This window comes from Triplophysa rosa, unplaced genomic scaffold, assembly GCF_024868665.1.
Source record: "Triplophysa rosa unplaced genomic scaffold, Trosa_1v2 scaffold90_ERROPOS274359, whole genome shotgun sequence".
NCBI lineage: Eukaryota > Metazoa > Chordata > Actinopteri > Cypriniformes > Nemacheilidae > Triplophysa > Triplophysa rosa.
Window position 1 is genome coordinate 42,817 of NW_026634915.1, and position 17,300 is coordinate 60,116.

The 17,300-nt window shown below is 39.5% G+C and overlaps 2 long non-coding RNA genes across 6 annotated transcripts; one reads left to right on the forward strand and one right to left on the reverse strand.

Annotated features, from left to right (window-relative positions):
* Window positions 1-50: 50 nt before the first annotated feature.
* LOC130551327 (uncharacterized) lies at window positions 51-14,308 on the forward strand. Of its 5 annotated transcripts, none has more exons than XR_008962579.1 (7): window positions 110-140; window positions 512-766; window positions 887-2,306; window positions 3,028-3,290; window positions 3,372-3,935; window positions 4,040-4,174; window positions 14,152-14,308. It is a non-coding gene; the product is annotated as an uncharacterized LOC130551327 (long non-coding RNA). The 5 variants fall into 5 exon arrangements; XR_008962580.1 differs by lacking the exon at window positions 14,152-14,308 and having other exon boundaries at window positions 887-1,055; window positions 1,196-2,306; window positions 4,040-4,559; XR_008962581.1 differs by lacking the exon at window positions 14,152-14,308 and having other exon boundaries at window positions 887-1,055; window positions 2,201-2,306; window positions 4,040-4,552.
* On the reverse strand, window positions 13,015-14,141 carry LOC130551329 (uncharacterized). The gene is made up of 3 exons (XR_008962583.1): window positions 14,105-14,141; window positions 13,351-13,547; window positions 13,015-13,204 (listed from the first exon to the last, which is right to left on the reverse strand). It is a non-coding gene; the product is annotated as an uncharacterized LOC130551329 (long non-coding RNA).
* Window positions 14,309-17,300: the final 2,992 nt, after the last annotated feature.

The window sequence follows — 17,300 nt, forward strand, 5'->3', positions numbered from 1 at the left end:
TTTCCTGTCGTGAATGCTGTAAACCCAGTTTCACTTGTTTTCTGTTCTAAGGGAAAACACACCCACATTCACCATAGATTGAAAGACATCAGAGATCTTCAACAGAAGTGCAGAAGAGACATTCATCATCATTACTGAAGGTAAGACAGACTCAATCATGTTATTCTGTTTATCAATATTAATAAAAAGAAATGTGTGATTATTTTGTGTCCTATTAGTCTGAAGTGTGTGATATTAACTGCGAGTACTAAATGTAAATGTAAATATTACGCACATTATAAAGAATATGCTTTAATGAATAATTGATGGTTTCTAACAATACAGTTTTGTTAATGTACATTACACGGAGAGTAACTTACAATAACACCATGTATTTTATTTATATAACACCTTTGTTTTATTTATTTATCTATCATGATTATTATTTATTTTGAATTAATTATAACGTACGTAGAGCTGCTTGAATTTGAATTGAATTGAAGTCTAAGTTTCATTTTTGTGTCTTTTGTAGACGGTGGTGTTAAAACTTGCAGCAAATTTCTCATCCCATCACTTCACATGAAGTGTAGACAATGAAATTGTGAGAATCACAATGAGATTGTGATTCACAACAATGAATAATGAATTCACTATATACTAGGGCTGTAGTCAAGTCCACTGTTGTCGAGTCCAAGACAAGTCCAAGTCCAAAGAGGTTCGAGTCCAAGTCAAGACCGAGTCCAATTGAGACAGTCAAGACAGAGACAGAAAAAAAATCATGACTTCGGTACCCATCCTTAAATAACATGTTCATATCGAAATTTTAGATTTAGATTCAACTTTATTGTCATTGCACATGTACAAGTACAAGGCAACGAAATGTGACCTCTGCATTTAACCCATCCAGAGAGTAGTGAACACACGTACCCCCGGAGCAGTGGGCAGCTATCACTGCAGCGCCCGGGGAGCAAGTAGGGGTAAGGTGCCTTGCTCAAGGGCACCTCAGTTGTTACCTGCCTGCCCTGGGTATCGAACCGGCAACCTTCTGGTCACGAGTCCGACTCTCTAACCATCAGGTCAATGACAATAAAAATATGATCAATCTAATCTTGAAGCCCTACTTTCTAAACTCATAACTACTTTCTAAAAATACTTAAATGCAATGCTAACTCTGAAACATGGCATTAACTTACCTCTCTTTGTGATGCCTTTGCAGGTTTCTTACAAAATTGGATGTTGTCCCACACGTTTCAGAGAAAGTTTTGTTGCAAAAAGTTTCCTTTTAAGCGCACTGTCGATAAATTCTTTATGGTTTGTAAAACCAAATGTTATTATGCCGCTTCTCGCTGACATCCTGCCTGATGAATGATTGATGCTGTTCAGTTCGCACCGCGGACGAATTGTTCATTTGAACCGGTTCATTCTTTTAAGTGAACCGGTCAAACCAGTTCATCTGAATTGTTCGCGTTTAGCGTCTCCCGTAAACACTTAATATTACTCACAAATTAATTCAGTTATTCACTTTCTGGCGTGCATGACAGTCCCGCGGACTTGAACCAATATACCGGAGTTATTTAATTACAACAACAGCACACACTGAACTGAACTGCTGTGTGAAGAGAGAACTTATGAACACGCGAGGCTCTCGTTCTTGAGTCGAGAGTCGGCAACAGTTTTCGGATCACAAGAAGCATGCTCTATCAATGTTTTGTTTTGAAGGAGAAAAATATATATATATCTGGACTTGGTTGAGACCAATGACTAAGTCCGAGACAAGTCCGAGTGCAAATACCAACGAGTCCAAGACAAGTCCGAGATCATAAAAAAACATCTCGAGTCTGGACTCGAGTACTACAGCACTACTGTATACTGTACAGTGAGGGAAATAAGTATTTGATCCCCTGCTGATTTTGTAAGTTTGCCTACTTACAAACAAATGAAGGGTCTATAATTTTTATGGTGGGTTTATTTTAACTGATAGACACAGAATATTAAAAAAAATCAGGGGAAAAAAATGTTATATAAAGGTTATAAATTGATTTGCATTTCAGTCAGTGAAATAAGTATTTGATCCCCTACCAACTAGCAAGAATTCTGGCTCCACAGATTGGTTATGTGCCTATATGGACCACAGATTAGTCCTGTCACTTTAAGAAAGTACTCCTAAATCAGCTTGTTATGTATATAAAAGATGCCTGCCAACAGAATCTGTATCTTCCAGTTCAACCTCTCCAACACCATGGTCCAGACCAAATAGGTTTTAAAGGATGTCAGCGACAAGATTGGAGACCTGCACAAACCTTCAATAGGCTACAGACAGAAGCTTGGTGAGAAGGAGACAACTGTTGGTGTGATTATTTGGAAATAGAAGATATACAAAATACAGTATATATACTATCATCTACTGTATCAGATAGCAGATGTGTTCTTCAGTGATTCTGTGTTTGATTTGTAATTGTCTCTCTGCAGTGTCTGTACAAACACATTTTTATGTTATGCCCAAACTTGTACATCCGACTGCTTGACATAATTCAAGTTTTTCCCACCTCTTCTGTGTGTGTGTGTGTGTGTGTGTGTGTGTGTGCACAAATTTGTTTTTGCGATCATTTTTCAAAGTGAGTATGTGTGATTCATAGAACGCACGTGCGCACAGAAAACGCTTGTAGGCCTCTCTATCAAATGTGAAATCTATAAATCGCAAATGATGGTGAAATTGCGCGCAGTTTAACAGTTTCAGATCTCCGCCTTTTAATGATGTCTAAATAATGTCATTGTTATGTGAAAGAGCACCAGTCAACGTCCAAATCTTATAGAAGTGGCAAGAATGACTAATATTTCCAAAAACCTGCAGCACTCACAGAAGCAAAAGTGCGTTCGTCTGCTCAGACCCTGACGTGGCGCAAAGCACTTTTCCACGTCAAAGACCTTTTGCATTAATATGAACGTCTCCGTCGATTTTTGCGTACGCACACTTTACGATCACAATATAAATGAGGCCCAAGAGCTCCAGAAACCGTCTGACATGTTTATTTTCTTCTCGTCCTGCAGAAGTGAATTGGTGTTGAATGATGTCGTGTGTAGAAGATCTCCTCATGAACTCACTGAACGAGCTGCTCAAAGATGAATGGAGTCGCTTTCTGTGGCATCTGAAGAAACACGGTTTTTCAGCTTCTGAACTGGAGAACGCAAGTGTCTTAAGTACAGTAGATAAGATGATGGATCGTTATAAAAAAGATGGAGCCGTGGAGTGCACGCTGACCATCCTGAGGAAGATGAACAAGAACAATCAGGCTGAACTGCTGGAGGATAAAGTTAGTTCATGTTCAAGTTCAAATAATGAAGAATTCAAGTGTGATGAGGTGACTTACTGGCTTTGCTTTTCTTTTTTTAAGGTGAAGTCGTCCACTCAACTTTGAAAATGTTGATTGGAAATGAAGTGATTGTGTCATGTCAATAAATACACATTCTCTGATATTGCTCATTGCCTTACTTCATTGTGTTCACTGATCTGCCAAAGTTAAGTTTTGTGTCTGGGCATCAGAGACTGTAAGTAAAAAAATCCCACCCATCACTCAAGTGCATCAGCAGCCATCTGTCAGACATAACTTCCTTTATGTTTGTGGGATCAAAAAACCACAGAGTTCAGTTTCATTTCTGTTGATGAAATGTCCAGATCTTCCATCTAAAATTCTCCTACAGGGGGCGCTGCAACAGAAAATCACTAACAGGCATATGCTGCATGTTTTCAGTTACTTTGGTGGATGTCTAGCATATTTTTAACATCACTCAGATACATGAAGAAATACATGTCTGCCAGCAATTTCAGTTGCTAATAACATGAAATCTAAATGGCCTATTGTTACAGAAATGTTGAAAACTACTTTTTTTCAACAAGTTTTTATGCAACTCTAATTTGGACCTCAAACTAGGAAACTGGAACTTGTCCCAAACCACAGGTAACTTGGCAGGCATCATCCTCAAACCGTCATGACTAAACAAGAAAAGAATGCGTTGAATTTTTATTTTTCACATGATTTGACCTTTTGTGACTATTATGCAGGGGTGCCCCAAACTCGGTCCTGGAAGGTTGGCTTTCCAGATTTTGCCAAGTGAGAGATGTCCTTGGGAGAGATGATGACCCTGGGACAATTTTTCAATCAACCAATCAGATTTCAGGGATACGGTTACAGTTCATGTGAATTTTGGATGAATCGAATTGCATTTTGAGTGTTGAGGGGCTACTTTCCAGGTTCAATTCCACTTCCCTGATAGCACACATACATCTGGTTTACGTCTATTTGACGTCTGCATTTACATCTGCAAGACATCTACAATACATCGTTTGCTCATCTGCAATACGTCTCGGAGATGTCTGCTGTCAGACTTCATATAGACATCTAGAAGATGTCTGTAAGATGTTTATGATTTAGAATGGATGTACAACAGCTCTTTCTAAGATGTTTAGCAGATGTTTTTAAGCAGCAGATCTCCAGATCTTTAGCAGACGTATTACAGACGTTCAGACGTCTCCAAGACATATTGCAGATGAGCAAACTATGTATTTAAGATGTCTTGCAGATGTAAATGCAGACGTCAAATAGACGTAAACCAGATGGATTGTGCTATCTGGGTTGTGTCTATGTGATGGACTTGGTGGCATCTTTTAAGACCATTTGTCAAAAGTCAAGACTGGAGCCATTGTTAAATGACTCTATACACGCACTTAGGCAGATCTTTAGACGAGCCGAGCGAAAGTGGAAAAAGGACAGACTTCAGGTCTCACAGCAAATGTTAAGAGACTCACTATCTCGATATCGGAAGGCTGTAAAGTTGGCAAAATCGAGCTATTACACTGCTATTATAAACAAGAATAAAAAATCATATTTGCAGTCATTAATTACAAGTGGATTATTTCTAAAAATGTGAAAATGTCTGATTGGCAATATTAAGGATGAGAAGACTTGTGGAAGTTCATCAGGAATTTGGCTATAAAGGTTTAGTTTTAATTTATTTTCTCTAAAGAGAAAATGAATTGTTTTTCTCCCAGAACGCTCTGTTACAGCACAGTTTCCTACCTGATCTTCTTCTCTGATGTGTAGTGTATTTCTGTCATGGCTCTGCTTCATTTAGTCATGTTTTCCTTGGTCCTGTAGCAGAGTCATGACAAAGCCTTTGGTTATGTGTGGAGAGAAACATAGTATTGTCCTTCTGACAATAATATACGTTCTCTCCAGTGTCTCGTCTCTGTTCCCGCCATCTCGTTTCCTTGTTATCCTTCCCTGAGTGTTTCATTACCCCTCGTTTGTGTTCCCCTATAAATACCCTCTTGTTTCTTTGTCTTGTGTTCGTGGATTACGTTGTGTTTGTGGATGTACCGTGTCGTGTGCCTTTGACCTTGTGTGCTACGTTACACTGTGGATTACCTGTTGTGGATACCCTTGTCTTGTCTCGCATCGCTTTTCATTTAGACGTTGCGTCGCTAGTTTGTTTGGTTATTTTTTGCTCCCCTGTGAGAAGTGTTTTGTTTTAATTTATGTTTTGTTATCGTATCCGTTTTTCCCCATCGTGGGTTTTTGTTTCGTTTTCGTGTTTAAATAAATATCCTTTTTGTTAACCCCTTCACTGCCTGCCTGCGCTTGGGTTCTTCTCTCCACACCTCCAACCGTGACAATTTCGGGGAAACTATGAGTTTAACCACAGTAACATACGTATAATTAATTGTGATTAACCATTAATTATTTTATACACTTTACCTGATGCAGCAGAGCTAATAACAGCTACAGACTAAATGTACTCGTCCAGCGAGTGATCAGCAGGTCGTATATTAACTCTAAGAAATATTACTCCCCTGGCCTGGAAAAACAATATTCTTACTGTAGTACAGTACCACTTCAGAAATCTTAACGAAATCAAGCAGTTTAAGTGATCTTGATATGTGATAAATAAACACAGAAACAATTCGAGCGTGGATACACATGTGGTTTATTTATCTACACTACGGGGTAACTAAAACCAACTACTAACAAAGACCAAACATTAACAAACAAACATAAAAACGTAAAACAGTAGAGAATCAAAGAAATAGATAAAGCAAAGAAAAAGGCAGTATTAAATCAGCTATTCACATCTGCACGAACCATCAAGGACAAATCTCCTTATTTAAAAGGGGCAAAGCTTATACGCAACTGGTTAGCAATAGTTCAGATACTTGCATTGGCTTCTTTGTTTCTCGGGACACGTGCTGGCGCGCGTATCAAAGGGTCCTGATGCGTTCAGAGCGGGCCGTGAGTCCGTTGATTTAGCTTGAAGCAAAACTGCCTGAAGAAAGCTGTCTCTGAGGAGAGGCAGGTCTCGAGAGGTTGACAGAAAATGAACGAGCGAACGCGCATGAGTGCGAACGCCCACGAGCGAACGAATGAACATACACAAAAGAGCAAGCTTTCCTGCGTGTTCAGATGTTTTAACACAGAGGGCGTCACGCCCCTCCAAAGTGGGCGATCCAATGTGATGATATAGTTTTGGGCGCGAAAACATGTTTCTTTGTCCGGCACACTAACTCATTTGCATTTATGGTCGCCTGGGAGTTTGGAGCAGGAATAGACTTAGAATAGAATAAAATGAGTATGGTATAAAATACATTACTGTGCTATACACCATATTCTAAGACATGAAAAGGGAAACACGTAGATATGAAACATGAAGGGGTTACAATTACATTCACCTGTAGTTTGGACAAGAATGTAAATATACACAGAATACCACTGAGTACATATGCCTTTGAGGTTATAGGTGAAGGAGAATAAGGTATGCAAGCATACAATGTGGAGATTCATGTGTATACACTTTAAACCAGTCTTTTGTGGCTAAGGAAAGAGAAAGAGACATTATTTTGGAAGAATTTGAGGCTCTCAGTCCCTGGGGGCCACATGGCTTTTCTCACTTTGGTGAACAGTCTTGTCCTCCCCCAAGAACCTCCTTTGAAGTCTAGGGGAGAGTATCCGAATCTGTCCTGGTTTAGATGAAGGTGTTGAGAATAGGACATTTGGCCAGACTTGTTGGTGCCTGGTCGTAGTCCTGCTGAGAGGTTACTGTGTTTTACGATCACAGATGGTAATCGTGATCCGACCATACCCTACAGATGAATCCCATTCGGTGATTTATCAAAATGTCAAAAAAGAAGATAATGTCTGTTGTGATGACATTAAAAGATATCCAAAACCTGTGTAAGGTTCCATGGATATCCTCAGAAAAAGCCATGTGCAATGGGATTGTTAACAAGTTGACCAATGTTACCATGACCATGAAGATCAGGTAGACATATCTGCAAAAAANCATGTTACCATGACCATGAAGATCAGGTAGACATATCTGTAAAAAAAGGCTTTGAAACACAAAATCTATTGTATATTGCTTGGTTAGCTAATTCACTTAAAGTCCCGCTGTATTCAACAATGCAAAAATGCCTTAAAATGACTCAAATGTAACATTTGAATTGATGACTGTAGCCTAGATGCTTCAGTTGACGTGTGATCTGAGTGTGCTGGTGGTCAGAGCTGAAACAGCAATGATTGTCTATGCACCATCCTTACATATCTATGCCTCAAATCTGTTCACGTGATTGGTTACAGAGTTATGATGTTGTGAACAGAGGCAGTTTCAAACTGCTGTTTTCAACCATCTTTGGTAAACTGCAGATTTATGGAGAAAGTACTCTGCCATGGATTAAAATAATGAATTTGCATATGGTTTATCTTATAGTGTATTAAAAACACCACATAGACATATAAACAACATTCAAATGTGGATTTTCACCGCAGGGGGAGTTTAACTAAAGTTGAATTCCTTTAAAGAGGTGATTTTGTTTTCACATTTTCCATCATAAGCACAGGCTACTACAAATATTTCTGTCCTGTGAAATATCACAAGTGGATTTTTGCTCATGAATTTACAGTGGCTTGCAAAAGTATTCATCCCCTTCATTTTATTCACATTTTGTTATGCTTCTGCCTTATCTTAAACTACTTTAAATGATTATTTTTTTACATTAATCTACACTCCATGCACATTAATGACAAAACAAAAAACTGATTTTTGACAGCTTTGCAAATTTATTAAAAATGAAAAACTAAAATAAGTACATTGCATAAGTATTCACACCCTTTTCTGGGACACTTGAAATTTAGCTCAGAAGCATTAGTTTTGCTTGTTGATGTTTATACACTTCGAGTGGAGTTAACCTGTGCCAAATTCATTTGAATAAGTATGATTTGGAGCGGCACATACCTCTCTATAAAGGGTGCAACAGCTGAAAATGCATATCAAAGTAAAAACCAAGACATGAGGTCAAAAGAACTGCCAGTAGAGCTTTGAGACAGGATTGTATCAAGGCACAAATCTGGGGAACACTTCTGAAAAAAATCTGCTGTATTGAAGGTTCACAGAAGCATGTAGCCTCCATTTATCCTCAATGAAAGAGGTTTGGAACCACCAGATCTCTTACTTGAGCTGACCTCCTGTCCAAACTGAGCCATCGATGGAGAAGGGTCTTGGTTAGAGCGGTGACCAAGAAGCTGATGATCACTCTGGTTGAGCTCCATGATCATATATGGAGATGGGAGAAACTTATAGAAGGACAAACATCACTGCAACACTCCACCAATCTGGGCTTTATGGATTAGTGGCCAGACTCAAGCCTTTGCTCAGTGAAGACACATGGAAACTTGAAATATGCAAAAACGTACTTCAACGAATCTTTCAAACTGTCAGAAACAAGATATTCTGGTCTGATGAATCTCAGATTCATGCGTCATGTCTGGAGAAAAACAAGCACTGCTCAACACCTGTACAATACCGTCTTAACAGTAAAGTGTAGTGGAAACAGCATCATGATGTGGAGGTGTTTTTCAGCTTCAGGGACTGTAAGTAGTATAATCATATACCTTGTGTCAAAAGTTTGATTGATTTATGACCCCCTGTCAAAGTTCTGTCAACCAGTCACTCAAATGGATGTTTTTATGGCCCCGAAGTTATATGACCTAACAAAAAGAAGACAAATACAGAGATTTAAATAAAGAATACAGAGTGGGTTGATTTGCAAGTTAAAATACACGACACACGCAAAATGTCATAGAAAACTGTGCCTAAAATGAGCGTCATTAGTATTAGTCATTGCCGCAAAAATTAATATACATCAACTTCAGGCTGGTTAGTGACCTTGAACGTCCGCCCAGAGACATTTTCACTATGAGAGACAGCAGCAACGCAGCAACTCTGTCCAACTGCCAAGTCTGGTGAAAGGGCCATAACATACATTAGAATGTCATGACTAGCCAATCAAAATCAAGCATTCAAAAGCGCTGTGCAAATTTGTTCATATGAGATTGTTTGCCATTGACATTCAGTTTTTCCACAGTAGAACACACTTTCCTTTCAAATGCTTTACACAAGCAAAACAGGCTACCAAAACCACTAAAACAACCCCCAGCAAAACACGCACCTCCTACCCGGCATGACCTAATTTATCATGCCGAAAGTGCCGCCTAGTGGTCGGGAGCATTTCCGTTGTGTTGTGACTCGATTCCGTTGTGTTGTGGCTCTATTCCGTTGTGTTGTGGCTCTATTCCGTTGTGTTGTGACTCGGTTCCGTTGTATTGTGACTCGATTCCGTTGTGTTGTGGCTTGATTGCTTTGTGTTGTGAACTTATATTTGCTTTTTAAATTTCGTTGTCATGTACACTAGTGGTCCACCGTAGTTTTGAACTGACTGACAGCTTCAGTTATTAAAAATAATATAAAAATAACTTTTAGTAAAAATGGGAAGGTCCCAAATAAATTGTAAAAGATTATTCATGGAAACATATTTTTCATTTATGCAGTGTTTGTGTTTCTCCTTTCAGAAACCATATAGATTACCTATGTGGGTCCTACCTTGAGCCCATGTGAGCAACCTATATGGGATTGATTGTGTTTGCCCATGTGAGACCTGTATGGGTTGTCCATGAGGGCCCAATATGTGTTTTCTGACTTAGAACCCATTTAGAGATCACCTATGTGAGTCTTACCTTGGGCCCATGTGGGCAGCCTATATGGGACTGATTGTGTTTGCTCATGTGCGATCCATATGGGTTGGCCATTAGGGTCCAATATGTGTTTACCCATTCAGAACCCATATACAGATCAACCATGTGAGTCTTACCTTGGGCCCATGTGGGCAGCCTATATGGGACTGATTGTGTTTGGTCATGTGTGACTCATATGGGTTGGCCATGAGGTCCCCATATGTGTTTACCCATTCAGAACCCATATACAGATCAACCATGCGAGTACTACCTTGGGCCCATGTGGGCAGCCTATATGAGATTGATTGTGTTTGCCCATGTGAGAACAATATGGGTTGTCCACGAGGGCCCTACATGTGGAACTCATTTGGCACCCATACACTTATTTCCCATAATGACCCATATGGGACCTATATAGGGAATCCATTTTTTGTTAGCCCATGTGTGACCTATTTAGCTTAACCGAGCGGGTCCCATATAAGATGCCCATATTGGGACCATGCCCACTTGATACCTATGTAGCCCCACTATAAACCATATGGGGCCCACATATACATGTTGGCTGGGAAGATATAAATGCCCTCCAGTTGACTCCACTCCACTCCTTACCTGCCGCAACTTCAGTTCTAATGGGCATCTTGTTACAATTCCTTTAAAAACAGTTCAACTAATATCACATCAATGAAAGATTACTTTACATTACTATATCTAAATATATAATTTACATAATTAAGCAGAGGTGTGGACTCGAGTCACATGACTTGGACTCGAGTCAGACTCGAGTCATGAATTTGATGACTTTTGACTTGACAAAATGTAAAGAGACTTGCAACTCGACTTGGACTTTAACATCAGTAACTCGTGACTTCACTTGGACTTGAGCCTTTTGACTTGAAAAGACTTGCTACTTTCCCCAAAACCCAAAGATTAAAAAGTATGTTGACGTGGACCGCTCTCTCTCTCTCTGTGTTTATGTGCATCTGTGTGTGTGTGTGCTGTCGGCACAACATCCAATCAATTTAGATCCACGTTGTTTTGATCCGACAGTATCCATCCAATCAAATTTCAGGACAACCAATGAAGAAGAACTGTCAAACAACACGCCAGTTGGCAAAAATGATACCAAAGATAGTTTCGTTCGGGTATAAAAACTACGAGGTGGTCAACAAAAAACGAACTGCAATATGCAAAACATGCAGGTCGAAGATTACAGATTGAGACGCAACAACTTCTAACTTCGTTCGACATTTGAAGTTGCACAAAGAACGGTAAGTTTTGAATGACGCTAACGTTAGCTTATCGGCTAAGTAACTTTGCTAGCTGCATAGTTAAATCAATGAGACTGTAAACTCACTGTTAACGTTACATTGCAAACACGTTAAAAGGATGCCTGGGTATAGAGCGATGTATGGCTTAATATATGAACAATGGCATTGACTTTATAATTGTGAAATAAAAAAAACAGTGTAACTGTCACAGTATTCATAAACTTTGAAAAAATATTTTTACTTGGAGGCTGCCATTTTTTGTGTCAGAATCCGTAATGTCAAATGGTTGCGAACTAAACCTGTTCTCTTTCGCAACAGCGAAGCACACACGTTTTCCATATATAACAGTAAAATATGACACGGAAAACATAAGATCAGATATACAAACACACAGGGACAGTAGGTGGCGGTATGTCCTCTTGACACAAGCCAGCCTGCCAGCCATAAAAGAACGCGTTCAGTATTAGACGCCTGTTCAAGGTGAGCGTGCATTAAATCATAGCTTTAAACTACCATCTTTGAGACATTTTGGACTATTTAAGACATCAGCGTCCACCGTAATCGTATACTTTATACATTATGAGAATATACTGATAAACACAATAATAATGCTTGCGGTTTGGTTATTTATTCTGTATTAGAGCACACGTGAATATTAACCCCCGTCAGCTAATGACCGAGGGAGAGAAGACAATAACGTTAGGCTACTGATGTTGATAAATCAACATCAAAAAGTCAAAATCTGGATAACATGCATTGTATAATGGCTAAAACATCGTGTATATGATAAATTCGAAATGATTTTGGTTATTAATATGCATGTTTGTGTTGTTTCTGACAAACAATATTAAAATGTAGGAAAATACACCAAATAGCGTCTTTATTTTCTTTCTTTCTTCTTTTAGCATTATATAAAAGCAGGAGCGACAACAGTAAAGGACGAGAGAGAACCAGGCTTGGACTTTACGTTATGTTTTATTATGTGTGACCGGCAGTCGACCGTGAGGGAGCTGCTGGCATTTTACTTTCGTTTTGTTGTTTGTTTATCTTATTAAAGTTTTGTTGTTCAACGTTCGCCGGTTCCCTCCTCCTTCTTCCTTGCTGTGAACATTGTTACACACATATACATAATATATATATATACTGTATATATTATCCTACAGAACCTTATATTTACTGAAGAACTGACTAGTGTGTCGGTGTTTAGTTTGGCTGCCTAGCTGTGCGTGCAACCAGTTTACGTCATCGAAAAAGAACATGGCGGCCTCCTTAGGTTAAAATGAGTATTACATTTAGGTTTTTTTTTAAGAACTGAAAATATTTGATGTGTTTCTAACGACAAATGCTAGTAGTGTAAGGCTATTACAACGCATTAAGCCATACATCTCTCTATACACCGGGTTCCCTTTAAAGGGACTCGAAAGGACTCGAAACTCAAACTGTAGGACTTGGGACTTGACTTGAGACTTGTCGGTCTTGACTTGGGACTTGACTGTCTTGACTTGGGACTTGACTCGGGACTTGAGGGCAAAGACTTGAGACTTACTTGTGACTTGCAATACAATGACTTGGTCCCACCTCTGTAATTAAGTATTAGAGTAGGATGTTGACTAAATAAATACAGTAGATTATCTATTTTAGCTACGTATTTAAAAACATGTATGTTATGCTTATATACAAATACAAGAAAGAAAAACTGTTCTCACCACTCCCGGAAGTGAAACTCCAGACAGCGCTTCCAAAACAGAACTTTTTCCAGAACTCTGGTCTCCAATTACTACAATAGTTGGCAGTGCCAGTTCCTTTTGAACGCCAATTGACCGCAGAGTGTCAATAAGATCAATGAACGGACGTATTCTCTCCTCTAAATGATCATGAAATACTCCGCTCGTTTTCTTACTGTAAAGATCATAATTTAAATATTGAAAAGGGGGTTTGTACTTAAAGAAACATAAAGAAACATATAAGTGTAAAATACATATTTATAATATATACTACAAAGCAGATAATATTAGACTAAACAACTAAAATTATTCTTGTCTTACCCTTTCTTTTTTAAAGTACTGCTTTCATCTTCATCATGAACTTCTTCTGGAAATCCAAAAGGTGATAAATAGGAAAGAAAGCCTTGAGATTTTTTTTTATTGTCCATTCTTTGGTTGTACAGAAGTAAAATAAAAAGACCCAATTTGAAGAATGCCTCTTATCATTTAGGTTTAACCCCCGCACAGTGTAAAGTCCTCTGCAGAAAACAGAATTTATATTGAACTACACCCACAGTAATAACAAAAGTGAAAATGTTAGGTACTTTCCTTTCTGAGATAGTAGAGTTTAAAGTGTATTACACTCACAGTAATAAGGAAAGTGTTAGGTCAGGGCTAGTCAACTAATCTTTTATCAACCCAATACAGTAAAATGTTATCGCACGCATAGTAAGAATGAAATTGAAAATACACAGTGAATAAAACCTGAAAATGTCAAAGAAAACAAACAAACAAACAAAAAAATAACACCAAACCATTATGCATCTCCATGCAGTCCACACAACTTTCCCAGTCATACCTGTGTGTTTTCACCTACATTAGTTACTTTGCTTTATTTTTAGCAAAAGTAATATACATGTGCCTCTAGTTGCTTGACGGCCTTTGTGTACTAAGCTACAATGTAAAAAAGTTATTTGAATTTCTAGCAACCAACACTGCCTTTTTAAACCATAAATGTCAGATATATGGTAAAATATTTAGACAGCATCAAAGTTAATCTCAAATGGCCTACCTATTTATAAACCATTGCCAGTACCTGTACTGTACTTATGTTCCCATGTATGCTTTTGTGTGTTCTCTCAGATGATCCAGAATGCAGCAGCAAGAGTGGTCTTCAATGAACCGAAGAGAGCACGTCAACCCTCTCTTCATTAAGGTACATTGGCTCCCTATAGTGGCTCTTGGTCTTACAAATCCAGGTGGATGCTGCACATTGGTGGTGGTTGAGGAGATTCCCCCCTTCCATGTAAAGCGCTATATGATTGTACTGTATTTTAGGAGTGACAGCTTTGTCAGCTGAATGTTGGAATGTTTTAATTTCACTTTTGTCTTCCTGTAAAAGGGAGGCTATGCAAGAAGTGGCTTGACATCAGAAGGCTCAGGCCTGGGCTGTGTTTCACTGATAATGGATTTTAGCACATACATAAACATGATCACACGATGCCACGCTTCCCAGTCGCTGTTTGTTTGTTCAATGCTGAAATGTTACCTTATAGTGATACTTCACCCAAAAATGAAAATTCTGTCATCATTTCCTCACCTTCGAGTTGTTCCAAATGTGTATAAATGTATTTGTTCTGATGAACACAGAGAAAGATATTTGGAAGAATGCTTATAATCAAACAGATCTTAACACCCATTGACTCTTTGAATACTTTATAAAAAAATCTGTTGAACACAAAAGAAGACATTTTGAAGAATGTAGGACAGCAAACAGTTCTGGGGCACTTTTGATTACCATTGTATTTTTCCTACTATGGGAGTCAATGGGTGTTGAGATCTGTTTGGTTATAAGCATTCTTCCAAATATCTTTCTCTGTCACTTGGAGTGAGCTGTGGAGTATGGAAACAAACAGGCTAAGTTTTATCATAAGAGCTACATATGACGTGCTGCCCTCACCAACAAATCTGCATGTTTGGTACGGGCAGGATCCAGCCTGCCACCTATGTGCAGCCCCAGCAAACCTTAAACACATTCTTGTGGGTTGTAAGAAGAGCTTGACACAAGGAATATACACATGGCGCCACAATCAAGTACTAAAGTGCTTGGCTGCAGCAGTAGAGACCAAGAGAGTGGCAGCAAATGCCATCCCCCAAAACGCCAAGGCTAACTTGTTAAAAAGGCAACCCTTTATTCGGGAGGGGCAGAAACTGCGGGCCAAGCCCTTAACCCCAGATTCAGGACTGCTGAGTATAGCCAGGGATTGGGAAATGAGAGTTGATTTAAACCACAGACTTACTTTCCCCTTGGAAATTGCAGCAACCAACCTGTGGCCGGACATGGTTCTGTGGTCCAGCTCCAGTAGGACAGTCCTCATAGTTGAGTTGACTGTACCTTGGGAAGAGGCCATGAACAAAGCATTTGAAAGAAAGAATCTCTGGTATGCCAACTTGGCAGCGGAAGCTGAAGATCGGGGATGGACAGCGAAACTGTTCCCGGTGGAAGTGGGCTGCAGGGGCTTTGTTTCCAATTCCACTACAAGGTTGCTTAAGAAAGTGGGGATCAGAGGACAGGCCCAATGGACGGCAGTTAAAGAACTTGCTACTGTCGCTCAGAGAAGCAGCCACTGGCTGTGGTTGAAACGGAAGGACGCAATATGGGCTGCCAAGTGACCACGTATAAAATGGTGTTGTGTGTTGTATTGTTATGCCATACGGGACTGGGGGCACTGAGCTTTCATTAACGGAGCCAGTGGGGCTATAACAGCCTTATCCAATGTGTTGGCGCGTATGGTTGCGTTGATTTTGGTAATGTGCTGTAATGGTATGCCACACGGGACCAGGGGTACTGAGCGCACATTAATGGTTTGGGTAGTCGTGGCCTAAGGGTTAGAGAGTCAGATTCGTGACCAGAAGTTTGCCGGTTCGATCCTCAGGGCCGTCGGGTAACGACTGTGGTGCCTTTGAGTTGTAGTGATAGCTGCCCACTGCTTCTGCCAGATGACCTTGTAACAATGCGACACACACCCAGGTCTGATCAACCTGCTGTGGGCCTCCCTTGGCTGAGGGTGCCTTGTGATAAAGGGCCGAAACACCCAATGAGGCTGAGGTGCACAACTGACGATGTGTGGCATTGATGGGAACCATACAAAGGGCATTATCCGCAGCACCTCACCAAAAGGCATCTTTCACTCAGGATAATGTGATGAAAGTGGGACACACAACTCATGAGATGTCTCTGATAATGGCAAGGAAAGGTAAGTATGCTATGTATGTCTATAATCATTTATCCCCCAAACACAGAGGATGCCTACACCCACGAACCAGTGGAACCTCAGACCTCCTTTCCTCTATTCATATTCTTGGCTGCTTCCCCCCTGCGTAAGGCACGGTAAATGTCCTATGGGGAAATTCAGCTGTGCTGAAATAGTGGGATTATAACAACTAGTCCTATTACGCAAATCTCTGTATTCATTTATACACATTTGGAACACATTTGGAACAACTCGAAGGTGAGGAAATGATGACACGATTTTCATTTTTGGGTGAATTATCCCTTTATAGTTCAGATCGTAATTGTAACATATAACTGAACTCTGACATTTTTAGCCAAATTATTTTAACCTAATGTGCATTTACTATGAAAGTAACCATATATTAGCACCTACCTATAGGTGGAGACACCAGCAATATGGATAAACAAAAATAAAACAAAGATATTTAAAAAAAGGGGAAATTAAATAAAACAATTCCCATACTAATTATGTCATGATCAGTGTTGGGCCCATTACTTTAAAAAAGTAATTTATTACTCATTACTTATTTCTTGTCACGGTTCTGTCTGGGTTTTCATTGTGTTTTGTATTCTGTTTCCTTTTGACCTAGTTTCTGTTTTGTTAATTAGTTATTCAGTTCCACCTGTGTTCATGTAGTCACTCTTTAGGGGATGTGTCCACCGAGACGTTTTTTTAATTGTTTCCAATGGAAACGCCGCGTTTTTTGAAATGGTGAGCAGCTGGCCTTTTTTCCCACGCTCAGCGCCGGCGCTCTGCTTTTTTCCCATGCTCAGCACCTGCAGCAGGTATTTTCAGCCATGTAAAAGCGCCTTGGTGGACAGCCCCTTAGTCTTGTTATTACACTACCTGTTCTGTTTTCTCCCTTGTCGGTTATTGCTTATGTTAATGTTTGCCTGTGTTTGGATTACTCTCTGCTCTTGTTCTCCTGGATTTTTTATAAAATACCTGTTTTGATGTCACTCCTTTGTCGTGCGCGTTAATACACACAGCGATATG